The 15,063-nt window shown below is 38.0% G+C and overlaps 1 protein-coding gene and 1 pseudogene across 1 annotated transcript in view; both read left to right on the top strand.

Annotated features, from left to right (window-relative positions):
- Nucleotides 1-15,063, top strand: part of DTNBP1 (dystrobrevin binding protein 1) — a 202,832-nt gene that overhangs the window by 45,243 nt on the left and 142,526 nt on the right. The gene's annotated exons all lie outside the window — the stretch shown is intronic.
- On the top strand, nt 5,244-6,907 carry LOC132018532 (syntenin-1-like; annotated as a pseudogene).

The raw sequence follows: 15,063 nt of genomic DNA, 5'->3' as shown, positions 1-15,063 counted from the left end.
TAGTGTGTGCAGCTTCCAGAAAGCCAGGAGCCCTGAGTAGAAGTAGTGAAGGAGTGAGTGACTGCATCGCTCACACAAAATCCAAGCAGCGGGTCAAAGTGACCTTTAAAAATTTCTGTACATTTAGGGACGCCTGGGTGGCTCAGTTGGTTAAGCAGCTGCCTTCGGCTCAGGTCATGATCCCAGCGTCCTGGGATCGAGTCCCACATCGGGCTCCTTGCTCACAGGGAGCCTGCGTCTCCCTCTGTCTCTGCCTGCCACTCTGTCTGCCCGTGCTCGCTCTCGCTCCCTCTCTCTCTCTGACAAATAAATAAAAATCTTTAAAAAAAAAAATTTCTGTACATTTAAACTTCGACAAATTCTGTTTTACAGCTCCAGAAAAACTGTTTTCAAAAATATAATTAATGACGTTGGTAAGGACATAGAGAAATTGGACCTCTCCTGCATTGTGGATTGGAATGCAAATGATGCAGGCCCTATGGAAATCAATGTATTGATTCCTCAAAAAGTTAATCATAGTATCACTACATAATTCGTCAGTTCCACTCCTAGGTATATATGCCAAAGAATAGAAAAACAATGCTCATAGCAGCACTGTGCATAAGAGCCAAAAGAAACAACCCAAATGTCTGTCATCCAATAAATGGATAAACAAACTGTGGTATATCCATGTAATGGGATATTAGCTATTAGCCCCCAAAAAAGAAATGAAGTACTGACACGGGCTACAGTGTAGACGAACCTCAGAAACAGCACGCTAAGTGAAAGAAGCCAGACCCCAGAGGTCTTACGTCATATGATTTCATTTATATGAAATAGCCAGAATGAGAAAAACCCATAGAAACAGAGAGAAGGTAAGTGGTTGCTAGGGGCTGAGGACAGTAGAAAATGGGGAGGAGACTGCTTAACAGGTGCAAGATATCCTTTTAGGGTGATGACACTGTTTTAGGACCAGATGAGGTGGTTACACAACACTGTGAATGTATGTAATGCTATTAAATTGTGCCCTTTTTTAAAAAAAGATTTTATTTATTTATTTGACAGACAGAGCTCACAAGCAGGCAGAGAGGCAGGCAGAGAGAGAGAAGAAGCAGGCTCCCCACTGAGCAGAGAGCTGGGTGCGGGGCTCGATCCCAGGACCCTGAGATCATGACCTGAGCCAAAGGCCGAGGCTTTAATCCACTGAGCTACCCAGGCACCCCAAATTGTGCCCTTTTAATGGTAAATTTTATCTTATGTGTCTTTTACCACAATGAAAAATGAGATGCGGGCGCCTGGGTGGCTCAGTGGGTTAAGCCTCTGCCTTTGGCTCAGGTCATGATCTCAGGGTCCTGGGATTGAGTCCCGCACCGGGATCTCTGCTCAACAGCGAGCCTGCTTCCCCCCCTCTCTCTCTGCCTGCCTCTCTGCCTACTTGTGATCTCTCTCTGTGTCAAATAAATAAATAAAATCTTTTTTTAAAAAAGGAAAATGAGATGAATTTTAACGGTCTAAAAATACATTTAATGCTAGTCACTTTAGTAACTAGTTACTGGTTAAAAGAATGAGAAGAATATTGTAATCTACATAATTGCCACGTGTTCCTCTTGAATTTAAATAATCAAATTTTAAAGGGTTCTTTTTTTCAACTAGTTGTATTTAAACCACTAGCAAATTGAAATAATTTTATGATCAACCCTGCAGTTCACTTTCATGAGATGATTATCAATGTGCAAATAACGTTAGGAGAAATGTGAATGAGAGGATTTCTTGTCTCCTTTTGCTGTAGTTGAATTGCTATAGTTAATAAAATTTAGCTACTCCACAATAGGAGAGAGAAGGAAATTAGAATTGTTTAGACATGAAAATCATTAAGGTCTTCTGAACTGGGTGTGTCATTGAATTCCGTATTTCATTGATTCTAAGATTCCTTTTTATTCACATTTTAATATTGCTGAAACTGAGAGTCCTCTTACAGCTCCTGAAGCCAGAACGTTCTGATACTTACAGCCTCTGAAGCTAGAAAATTCTAACTGGGCCTCAGAACATTTTTTTATTTTTCAGGTTTTATTTTATTTTTATATTCGAGTACATTTAACATACAATGTTATATTAGTTTCAGGTATACAGTATAATGATAAAATAATTCTCTACATTTCTTACAATAATTCTATACAATTCTGTACAGTATAATGATAAAATAATTCTATACATTTCTTAGTGCTCATCACAGTAAGTCTACCCTTAATTCCCTTTATCTATTTCACCCATTTGCCCCCGCACCTCCCCTCTGGCATGAGTTTATTCTCCGTATTTAAGAGTCTGGTTTGTCTCTTTTTTTCTTTGTTTTGTTTCTTAAGTTCCACATATGAAGGCAATCTCATGGTGTTTGTCTTTCTCTGACTGGCGTGTATCACTTAGCATAATATTCCCTGGGTCCATTCATGTTGTTGCAAGTAGCAACATCTCATTCCATTTTATGGATGAATAAATTGCATTGTAATTTACAACACACCACATCTTCTCTATCCATTTTTTCATTGATGGACACCTGGGCTGTTTACATATCTTGGTTCTTGTAAATAAAGTGAAAAAAATATCATTAGCAAATATCTTCACCCATTCAGTAGGTTGTTTCGTCATTTTGTTGATGATTTCCTTCACTGTGCTAAAGTTTTTTATTCCCAAAAATTTATTTTTGCTTTTGTTTCTCTTGTCAGTGAGACACACCCAGATAAATGTTTCCGTGGCTGAAGTCAGAGAAATTACTGCCTATGTTTTCTTCTAGGGCTTTTGTGGTTTCAGGTCTTGGGTCTTATTAGGTCTTTAATCCATTTTGAGTTTATTTCTGTATATGATGTAAGAAAGTTGTTCAGTTTCATTCTTTTGTTTGTAGCTGTCCAGTTTTCCCCACACCATTTGTTGAAGAGCCTGTCTTTTCTCTGCTGTTTCTCTGCCTCCTTTGTTGAAGATTAATTGACCATATAAGCGTGGGTTTATTTCTGGACTTTCGATTCTATTCTATTGATTTATGTATTTTTTGTGCCGTACTATTTTGATTACTACAGCTTTTTGGTGTGTATTGAAATCTGCAATTGTGTTACTTCCGGCTTAGTTCTTCTTTCCCAAGACTGTTTTGGCTATTTGGGGTCTTTTGTTGGTTCCATACAATTTTTAGGACTGTGTTCTAGTTCTATGGAAAATGTTGTTGGTACTTTGATAGGGATTACATTAAATCTGTAGACTGTTTTTGGTAGTATGGACATTTTGTCAGTATTGGTTCTTCTAATCCATGAGCATGGAATATCTTTCTGTTTGTGTCATGTTCAGCTTCTTTCATCAATGTTTTATAGTGTCCAGAGTATAGGTCTTTTACCTACTTGGTTACGTTTATTCCGAGGTATTTTATTCTTTTTGCTGAAATTGTAAATGGGATTGTTTTGTTAATTTCTCTTTCTGTTACTTCATTATTAGTGTATAGGAAGGCAACAGATTTCTGTATATTAATTTTGTATCTTGAGACCTACTGAATTCATCGATCAGTTCTAGTAGTTTTTTTGGTGGAATCTTTAGGTTTTTCTATGTCTAATATCATGTCATCTGCAAATAGTGAAAAGCTTTATTTTTTCCTTACCAATTTGGACATTCACTGTTTCTTTTCCTTGTCTGATTGCTGTGTCTAGGACTTCCATTTGTATGTTGAATGAAAGTGGTGAGACTGGAGATCTTTGACTGGTTCCTGATCTTAGAGGAAAAACTGTCAGTTTTTCCATCATTGAGGATGATACTAGCTGTGGGTTTTTCATATATGGTCTTTATTATGTTGAGGTATGTTCTCTCTAAACCTACATTGTTGAGAGTCTTTGTCATGAATGGATGTTACACTTTGTCGAATGCTTTTTCTGCATCTATTGCAATGATCATATGGTTTTTATCCTTTCTCTTGTTAACGTGGTATATCATGTTGGTTGACTTGCAAATACTGAACCACTCTTGCACACCTAAACTAAATCCCTCTTGATAGTACTGATGATTTTAATGTATTTTAAATGATTTTTAAATGATTATTTAATGCTATTGCTAATATTTCATCGAGGATTTTTGCATCTATGTTCATCAAGGATATTGGCCTGTAGTTTTCTTTTTTCATAGTATCTTTATCTGGTTTTGGTATTATAGTAATGCTAGACTTATAAATGAATATGGAAGCTCTCCTTCATCTTCTGTTTTTGGAATAGTTTGATAAGAATAGGTCTTAACCCTTTTTTAACTGTTTGGCAGAATTCACCTGTGAAGTTATCTGATCCATGTCTTTTGCTCATTGTGTTTTTTGACTGCTGATTTAATTTTATTGCTAATAATCAGTCTGTTCAAATTATCTATTTCTTCCTGATTCAGTTTTGGGAGATTATGTATTTCTAGGAGTTTATCTGTTTCTTCTAGGTTGTCCAATTTATGGCATATAATTTTCCATAATATTCTCTTATAATCCTTTGTATTTATGTGGTATCAGTTGTTATTTCTCCTCCTTTATTTCTGATTTTATTTACTTGAGTCCTCTCTCTCTCTCTTTCTCTTTTTTGATAAGTCTGGCTAAAGGTTTATCAATTTTGTTGATCTTTTCAAAGTACCATCTCCTGGTTTCCTTGATCTAGTCTATTGTCATTTTGGTCTCTATTTCATTTATTTCTGTTCTAATCTTTATCATTTCTTCCTTCTACTGTCTTTGGGCTGTATTTGTTCTTCTTTTATTTACCTCCTTTAGATATAAGGTTAGGTTATTTGAAATTTTTCTTGCTGCTTGAGGTAGACCTGTAATGCTATAATCTTTCCTCTTAGAACAGCTTTGCTGTGTCTCCAAGATTTTGGACTTTCTTGCTGCTTGTCTTTTCATTTTCATTTGCCCCCAGGCAGTTTTTTATTTCCTTTTTGATTTTTTTGGTTGATCCATTCTTTGTCTAGTAGCATGTTATTTAGCCTCCGTATATTTGTGTTCTTTTCAGGTTTCTTCTTGTAACTGATTTCTAGTTTCATATTGTTGTGGTCGGAAAAGATATTTGATATGATTTCAATCTTTTTTAACTTCCTGAAAATTGTTTTGTGGCCTAACGTGATCACTTTGCAGAATGTTCCATGTGCACTTGAAAAGAATGTGTATTCCACTATTTTTGGATGGAAATGTTCTGAATATATCTGTTAGTTCCATCTGGTCCAGTGAGGCATTCAAAGCCATTGTTTCCTTGTCAATATTCTGTCTGGGTGAGATGTCCATTCATGTAAGTGGAGTGTTAATGTCCCCTACTATTATTGTATTACTGTCAATTTCTCCCTTTATGTCTGTTAATAGTTGCTTTATGTAGTTAGGTGTTCTCCTATTAAGTGCACACATATTTACAATTGGTATAGCCTCTTGTTGAATTGATTGTTCCCTTTATCATCATGTAGTGTCCTCCGTAGTCTCTCCTTACAGCTTTCATTTTAAAGTCTATTTTGTCCAATATAAGGATTGCTACTACAGCTCTCTTTCTGCTTCCATTTGCATGGAAAATGCCTTCCTATCCCTTCGTTTTCAATCTGCCTGTGTCTTTCAGTCTGAAATGAATCTCTTGTAGGCAGCATATAGATGAGTCTTGCTTTTTTATTCATTCAGTCACCCTATGTCTTTGAGCTGGAGCATTGTATCCATTTACATTCAAAGTAAATAAGGATAGGTATGCATTTATTGCATTTTGTTACTTGTTTTACAGATATGTTTGCAGTTCTTCTCCATGTCCTCCTTCTCCTGCTTCTTCCCTTATATTTTGCTGGTTTTCTTTAGTCATGTGCTTTGATTCCTTTCTCTTTAGTTTTTGCACATATAATACAGGGTTTTGATTTATGGTTACCATTAGGTTTGTATATAACATCTGATGCATATAACGATCTGTATTAACCTGATGGTCACTTAAGTTTGAACCAATTCTAAAAGCCAATTTTGGCCAGTAACCAGAGGTGGTGGTAGTGATGGTGGTGAGCGGGTCCTTGCAGCCTAGGAAAATCCTGCAAAAAAGTCTCCATACCCAACTCTTGAAGATCTGAATGTAGACAAAGTTATTCAGGCTCAAACTGCCTTTTCTGCAAATCCTGCCAACCCAGCAATTTTGCCTGAAGCTTCCGCTTCCATCTCTCAAGATGGAAATCTCTATCCTAAATTGTATCCGGAGCTCTCCCAGGACATGGGGCCTGAGTTTAAGTGAGGAAGAAATCCATGCAAATATGGCTTTGGCCCCTGGGGCATCAGTTCAAGGACCTTCCAGTTTGGACTATATAGTGGCTTCATAACTGTTAACAGTGTTTGCATTCATAGAGCAGAAATTAAGCAAAGGATTCATGAAATCTTTTCATGTAAAGATCAAGATGGAAAAATTGGGTTCAGGCTTAATTCAATAGATAACAGTTTATTTGTTCAGCTGGTGCAGGCAAATTCTCCAGTCTCACTGGTTGGCCTGAGATTTGGGGACCAAGTGCTCCAGATCAGTGGGGAAAACTGTGTAGGCTGGAGCTCTAAAAAGCACACGAGGTGCTCAAATAGGCTTTTGGAGAGATGATTATTATGACTGTGCATGACAGGCCCTTTGAATGGACAATTACCAGGCATGAGAATAGTACTGGATGTGTTGGCTTTATCTTTAAAAATGGAAGGAAAACATCCACAGTGAAAGATAGTTCTGCAGCCAGAAACGGTCTTCTCAGTGAACGTAACATCTGTGAAGTCAATGGGCAGAATGTCATTGAGCTGAAGGACTCTCAACTTGCAGACATACTGTCAACATCTGAGACTGTAGTTACTATTACAATCATGCCAGCTTTTATCTTTGAGCATATTATTAAATGGATGGCACCAAGCATTATGAAAAGCCTAAGAGACCACACCATTCCTGAGGTTTAAAAGTCATGACACAATGGAAACTTCACTAAACTTCTCCAGTTTATTTTGTGGGCAATTTAACTTGATATTATAACTTTATATTATGCACTTGAAGCTTTCTAGGAGCCAGAGAGCATATGCTGATGAAGACCTTTCTATCTGACATTATAGTTGGGAACCTTACTATTTGGGTTGGATAACTTGTTCACACTTCAAGAGTGTTGTAGCCTTATCCTGGTTTTACAGATGTGAAACTTTGGACAGATTTACTGATTTTCATAGAGTAGTTTCTCTACTGGAAACCTGATGCTTTTATAAGCTATTATAGTTAGAATGACTGATACAGGCTTAGCTCTGTGTTAGAACCAACCACCTTTATCTAACATATCAGTATTGCTGTTCATATTACTTTAGTTCTATGGCATAGCTACATTTTTCATGTGTTACCATAGTCCATATAGAATGACTTCTTTTGATGGTTTTTCAGTTGTGTGTGTGTGTGTGTGTGTGTGTATGCACATGTGTATGGGTGTGTGTGTAAAACACCAATTAAGTATACTGGTTTCATTCCACATAAGCATTATACAGTATATGTAGATTATAAGAGATTGTGTTGCTCATCATTAAATTGTAACTACTATTACTTAAAAACAAACAAATAAATAAATAAATGCACTAAATTTTTACCCCCACACACAGTGTTATGTATATGATGTCATACTTAACATCCTTTTATTTTGTGAATCCTTTAACTGATTTTTATAGATTTTAAATTGATTATGACTTTTGTGCTTTAACCTCTGCACTGGATTTATAAGTGATAATCTACTACTTTTATTATGTTTGTACTTACCTGTGGAATATTTTCCTTTCATAGTTTTCGTACTCCTGATTATAGCCCTTTCTTTCCACTCAAAAAATTTCCTTTAACATTTCTTATAAAGCTGCTTTAGTGATGATGAATTCCTTTAACTTTTATTTCTCTAGAAAACACTTTATCTCTCCTTCTATTCTGAATGATAACCTTGCTGGATGTTTTTGGCTGCAGTTGTTTGTTTGTTTGTTTGTTTTCCTATCAGCACTTTGAATATGTCATGCCACTTTCTTCTGGCCTACAAAGGTTCTACTGAAAAATCAGCTGATAGCCTTATTGGTTTTTCCCTGTATGTAATTGTTCTTCCTCTTGCTGCTTTTAGGATCATTCATTATCACTACTTTATGCCATTTCAATTATTATGTGTCTTGATATGGATCTCCTTGGATTGGTTTTGTTGCAGGGTCCTGTGTGCTTGTTGGATATGGAAGTCTGTTTCCTTCCCCAGATGCAGGAAGTTTTCAGCTATTATATTTTCAAATAAATGTGATCTTTCTTTCTTCTTCTTCCTTTTTTTTTTTTTTTTTTTTTTTGTAGAGGTAGAGGTGGGGAAAGAGAGTCTTAAACAGACTCCATGCCCAGTGCAGAGTACAACAAGGGGCTCAGTCTTACAACCCTGAGATCATGACCCAAGTTCAAATCAAGAGTTGGACACTTACCTGACTGAGCCACCCAGGTGCCCCTACTGCACCTTCTTATTTATAAGTAAGTATACTTTAATTCGGTAGAATTTACCTCCTTCAATAAATATTATTTGAAAATCTGAAAAAAAAAAGAACTATATTAGGTACAATGTGGAATATCAAAATAAATAAGATGGCCCCAGCCTGGATAGCTCAGATGGTTGAGAGTCTACCTTTGACTAAGGTTATGATCCCAGGGTCCTGGGATCAAGCCCCACACTGGGTTCCTGGCACAACAAGGAGCCTGCTTCTCTCTCTCTCTCGGCCTCTCCCCTGCTCATGCTCGCTCTCTCTCTCTCTGTCTCAAATGAATAAATAAAATCTTAAAAAAAAAAAAAAGACAGCCCCAGGCCTCAAAGAATTTACAATCTAGTGGGTAATTTATATTACTATTCTGGTGTGTTTCATTTATTTATTCCTTCAAAAATATTTGCCAGACAATCGACCTAAGATTGTACTCTTGCCTGACTTTCTATCCTCCCTCATTTTGTATCTCCCTCGACCTCACCCTTCTGTCCTGGGAACACCTCTTTAATAAATCATTTGCACTTAAATCCTTGCCTCAGGGTCTGCTTCTGGGGCATCCAAACTAAGACGAATAAATAAATATCTGAAGCCAAGAGTCTAGATAAACTATAAGATATCAAGAGACTGGATACTCATCATTTTTGTCGATATTTAATGTTTTAAGAGATTTGAGTGTTACTGTTTGGAACCAAGGCAATTCTGAATGTTTCCAAGTATAGTTTATCCCTAAACAACATGGTTTTGAACTACACAGGCCCACTTATACACGAATTTTTAATACAAATATATTTTCTTTTCCTTCTTCTCTTTTTTTAAAGATTTTATTTATTTGTTTGAGAGAGAGAATATGAGTGAGGGGGAGGCTCAAAGGGAGAGGGAGAAGCAGACTCCCCACTGAGCAGGGAGCCTGACATGGGGCTCGATCCCAGCACCCTGGGATCATGACCTGAGCCAAAGGCAGAGGCTTAACTGACTGATCCCCACGGGTGCTCCATCTCTTCCTTATTTTCTTAATAACATTTTCCTTTCTCTGTTGACTTTAAGAACAGAGTATATGATACATATAACGCACAAAATATGTGTCAGTTGACTGTTACTGGTAAGGCTTCTGGTCAGCAGTAAGCTATGAATAGTTAAGTTTTGGGGAAGTTGCATGTGGATTTTTTACTACATGGGAGGTTGGTGCCAAAACCTCTGCATTGTTCCAGGGTCAGCTGCATAAATCCTGCCCTTACACTGCTGAATTTGTATAACAAGCATCCAGGACTCAGCTGGAATAGGATTTCTGAACTAGGTCATCCCCTTGATATATAAATATTGGTTTCTGGACACAAGTATAAAAATGAATAGAGGAGGGGCTCCTAGCTAGCTCAGTCAGTAGAGAGATTGTGACTCTTGATCTCAGCCTTGTGAGTTTGAGCCCCATGTTGGCTGTAGATATTACTTAAAATCTTTTTTTTTTTTAAGATTTTATTTATTTGAGAGAGAGAGAGTGAGAGAGAGTGCAAGCACGAGCAGGGTGGAGGGGCAGAGGGAGAAGCAGACTCCCCACTGAGCAGGGATCCCAATGTGGGACTCGATCCCAGGACCCGAGGATCATACCTGAGCCAAAGACAGATGCTTAACCAACTGAGCCATCCAGACACCCGTAAAAATAAAATCTTAAAAAAAAAAAAAAGGGACACCTGTATGGCTCAGTTGGTTAAGTGTCTGCTTTCAGCTCAGGTCATGATCCCAGGGTCTTGGGATCGAGTCCTGCTTCGGGCTCCCTGCTTGGCGGGGAGCCTGCTTCTCCCTCTGCCTGCCACTCCCATGCTTGTGCTCACTCTGTATCTCTCTCTCTGACAAAGAAATAAAATCTTTTTTTAAAAAATGAACAGAGGAATATGAGTGTGTGTGCATGTATGTGTGTGTTGGTATATGGGTACAGAGCAAGGACAAAGCAGTCCTATGTGTGTGGTTGGCTGTTAAGGTGGCAAGGTGAGGGACAATCTCAAACTCGGCTAGAGAATACATCCCGGATTCTAGAATTGTCTGCCACATATTTAAGAGTAATATAGGCACATTCCAAAAAGGAAAAATGGCCATGAATGCATATCATTATTCACTCAAAACTATTTGTTTTAGGCCATTTACTATATGTCAGGCCCTGTGCTGGGCATTGGGGATACAGTGTGAATTGGCACATGTAAGTCCATTTTCTTCCTGCACTTATATTTTGCAGGAGAAGGAGAGAGAGAGACAAACATTAACTAATTACCTGAGTATTTATGTACAATTTCTTATGTTAAGAAAAAAGCACACAGCATTATTAGAGTAAGTAACTTAATAAGAAAGGCCTCTCTGAAGAAGTGACCCCCAAGCCGAGCCTGAAGGGTACATAGAATTAAGCACAGAGAATGTGTGTTCTGGATCTGGGGCCCAAGCAGGTGTTTTTTCAAGCCCTAAATGATATTACAGCGGTGCTCTAGCCATAAGAATCATCCCAGCAAGACCACAGGGGATTTGCCCTCCCAGACCCTTTTTTCTGAAAATGGATTTTGTCAGTGCCCTACCTGGAGGCCATCTGCTCATCTCTCAAGATTCAATTCGTGCCACTACCTCTTGGAATCTTTTGCTGACTCCGTGAAATGTTGGACACTCCCACCACCATGTGCCTTGGGCGTTCCTGGCACATCATAGGTACTTGGAAAATATTCATTAGATATTTAGTGAATAAATATGATAGCACCTTATTCAGTAGCCTTTTTTTTTACATGTTTAGCCCATCCCCACACTCTGAGCCCCGGGAAACAGAGGCTGTGTCTTGTTCATTCATCAGAAGTTTGATTTATGACACTTTTTAAAGGTTTGATGAATGAACGCATGAGGTTAGGGAACTGGTGGTGAAAACAGCTAAGAGATGAGGTTTCAGCATACACTGAGGTCAAATCATGGAAGGTCTTAAATGTTATTTGAAGGAGTTTGGACTTGTGTGGACATGGGGAGGCGCTACAGGTGTCTGAAGGAGAAACTGACCAGCCTAGAGCCGTGTTTTATGAAGAGAACTCTTGTCAGCAAAGTGAATGATAGGACGAAGCAGGAAGGGGGTGGAAGGGAGCAGACCAGGTAGGAAGTTCCCTAGATGAGTGGTAGTAGCAAGGGATGGAGAGGAGACGGTTGGAAGGCAGAACCAGCTGCATCAGGCTGACAGGACTCCCCATGGGAGATTCACGCTGGGGCATTTACCACCGGAGGCTGTAATTTGCATAAACTCTCTATAATGTTTCCTAAGAATTCTCCAGAGGCACATGAGTTTCCTAGTTAGGTAATTAAGAAATAGTTTCATTCTCCAGAGAATAGTTAAATGCCCTAGATACTGCCTCCAGTTCTGATTTAGCAAAGGGTATGATAGCTATGCCAAAATTCCTTTGTGGTTAATTCCTACTGGTTCAAAATAAATAACCATTGAGTAACAACCCAGAAACATCAATAACCTAAGCTTTTTCTAGAAATTTCCCTGTATCAGCTCCTGGATTCTGGGCTTCCCTCTAATAACTAGAGTTAATGTTTCATTTTTATTGCTCCATCCCCCTGCAGCTTTAATTACTAATATGGTAGACAATGCTGTGGGTTTATTTGTTCATTTAAAGTAAATAAAATGAAAAAAGAGGAGAGAGCATATAAAAAACTTAGGGTGTATTACAAATTTTATACCAGAAGTCAGGAAATAGAAAACTGAATATTCTCAAGGCATATGAATATTAATTTGTCTGCCCTGCATATGTTTTACAAGATGTTTTGGTTTGAATCCTGAATCCAAACTAATCATCTGTAATGTGGGTGGGTTAACATTAGTATAATATATCTTTTGATTTTTTTAATTTCATGAACAATATTTATGAGTGACTGTTCTGTGTACTTCTAAACATTTATGAGGACCCATTATATTCCAAGAACTGTATTTTGTATCCTTATGTATCTAAAACTTTAATGTTTGCAAAGCTCCTGCAAGATGTTGTATTATTATATCTATTTAAGAGTTGAAGAAATAGGCTCAGAGTGGCTCAGTGACTTGCCTGAGGTCACACAGCTCACAGCAGTGGAGTCTGTTGGGAATTAAATCCACTTGGCTCTAAGCATGCCCACCATGCTGCTTGTCTCTCAGATTGACCCACACTGCAAGTCAGCTCTAACATAAAACAACTCAAGAAAAACATTGACAATCTTCCCTAAAATTGGCAAGTAAGTACAATTAAAGCTGTCTTTCAGGATGCCTGTGGTCAAAGCTGAGAATAAGCCCCTGTAAGCATAATAGTTGCAATGAGCAAAAGAAACGGACTCCCAAGAAATAGTGCAATGACCACAAAGCATGTACTAGCTTTAAAATCGTTTTCTCTTCCTAATGTAACTGCTTTCCCAGGTCTCAGCTGGGTGTCAGATGTCACCAGATCATACAGTTGTAACAATACTGCAGGTTTCAGTGGACTGTTCCATTGGAAGTCTCACACTTTACAAGCATTTTCCCTCTGTGATACTTGTTATTGTGTGGAACAAGACTCTGAAGCATTTAAAGGTAATTTATGGCTTGTTTATAGTTACAACAGCCCTCCCAGTGGTTTGAAACTGAGTGCGGCTGTCTGTCTGTCTCTCTGTCTCTGTCTCTCTCTCTCCTGATGTATAGAAAATCAGGAGTCCCAATTGGATGCTGAAATCAAATGCTGGTCTCTGGCTCCAAGGTCAGTGTGATCTGTGTACTTGAAGATTATCCCTTACTTGTTAATGTGGGAAAATACTAAGGATAGATGCTTTCCTGAGGACTGCAGGATAAAAATATTACCTATCTTTTTTTCTACCTCTGAAGTTATGGAGGAAAGAATTTGTGGCTTCTCGTCCCGCTCTGTATGCAGCTGTGCCAGCCAGCCAGTCACTCACTGCGTCATCCGTATTCTGGATCTCCATTTTACAGGCAGGGAAACAGAATCTCAGATACATTAAAGAAATGGCTGGAAGCCATTCATCTAGCCAATGGGAGATCCAAGGTTCAAACCCAAGGTAAATAAAGCCCAAGCTTGTCCCACCCTCTCAGTACTACATCTCTTACTTTTTTATCTTTAACTACTGATATCTGTCAGAAAATTCTAGAAACAGGCATGAAAAAAACACAAATAGTTAAAATTCACAGATAACTGCCAATTCTTATTTTTGTGTTTCTGCCAGATCTTTAATTGGAAAATCAAGACTGTTATGTAGTTAAATTGGCTGCCATGAAATCCCATGCTTCACCCTGGCGATGTTCTGTATAATCGGGATTTACTTTCACATAGGTACTCCTATTTGAAGAGTAAATTTCAGCTATCTTAATTTTACATTTTAAATAGTAAATTCATAATATCACAAAGAAGCAACACCAGTGTATTTTCTTTTTCTTATGGAAGTTCAGGATGAATGTTTTGAATCATCATAATAGACTAAAACTTTTCATTTCTTTCCCAAAGCATAGTAATTTCTCAAGGCATTGTAATACACATGTTACAGAAAAATGCTAAATATTCCTTTTTAAGCGGAGAAATGTACAGAGCTGATAAGGAAAGATTAGGGAGTAACTGCTGACATCAAAAATATAGAGAAAGGACCCCCCCTTCCGAGTCTGGGTCCAGCTCTGGCCATGGCACTGAAGTGGCCTGACACAGTGCACCCTGGGACCACATGCCCACTCTCACTCCAGCTCTGACTGGCCTCTCAAAGCCACTGAGCACACACAGTCTAAACAGGGGTTGTTTCTACAAAAGGCAATTCCTTCAAGACCAGTAGAGGTAGCTGTTCTGCCTAATTCATAGAAATAAACACAGAAAGTCAAACAAAATGAGGAGACAGAGGAATATGTTCCAAACAAAAGAACAAGATAAAAGCCTGGGGGATGGGGAACCCTAATGAAATGGAGATAAATGATTTAACTAATAAAGAGTTCCAAGTAATGATCATAAAGATTCTCATTGAATTCAGAAAAAAAAAAATGGAAGAACACAGTGTAAACTTCAATATAGTGTTAGAAAATAAAAGAAAGAACCAATAAGGACCACAGAATACAATAACTGAAGTGAAAAAACACAGTAGAGGGAATCAGTAGCAGACTAAAAGATGCAGGAGAACAGATCAGTGATCTGGAAGACAGGGTAGTGGAAATCACCCAATCGGAACAGCAAAAAGAAAAACAAATAAAAAATATAAGAATAGTTTAAACGACCTCAGGGAAAACATCAAGCATACTACCATTTGCATGTAGGGTCCCAAAGGGGAAGAGAGAGAGTGGGACAGAAAATTTATTTAAAGAAATAAGGCTGAAAAATTTTCCTGACCTGGGGAAGGAAACAGACATCCATGTCTGGGAATTGTAGAGTCCCAAACAAGATGAACCAAAGAGATCCACCCCAAGACATCTTATAATTAAAAGGGCAAACATTAAAGATAAAGAAAGAATTCTAAAGGCAGCAAGAGAAAAATGCATGAAAAAGATCATAAGATTACCAGCTTATTTTTCAGCAGAAAGTTGTCATTCAGAATTGAAGAAGAGATAAACTTTCACAGACAAACAAAACTAGAGGAGTTCATCA

The sequence above is a fragment of the Mustela nigripes genome, chromosome 5, assembly GCF_022355385.1.
Source record: "Mustela nigripes isolate SB6536 chromosome 5, MUSNIG.SB6536, whole genome shotgun sequence".
Lineage (NCBI taxonomy): Eukaryota > Metazoa > Chordata > Mammalia > Carnivora > Mustelidae > Mustela > Mustela nigripes.
The sequence above is the reverse complement of the archived record's forward strand: the minus strand, read 5'-3'. Positions and strand labels throughout refer to the sequence as shown.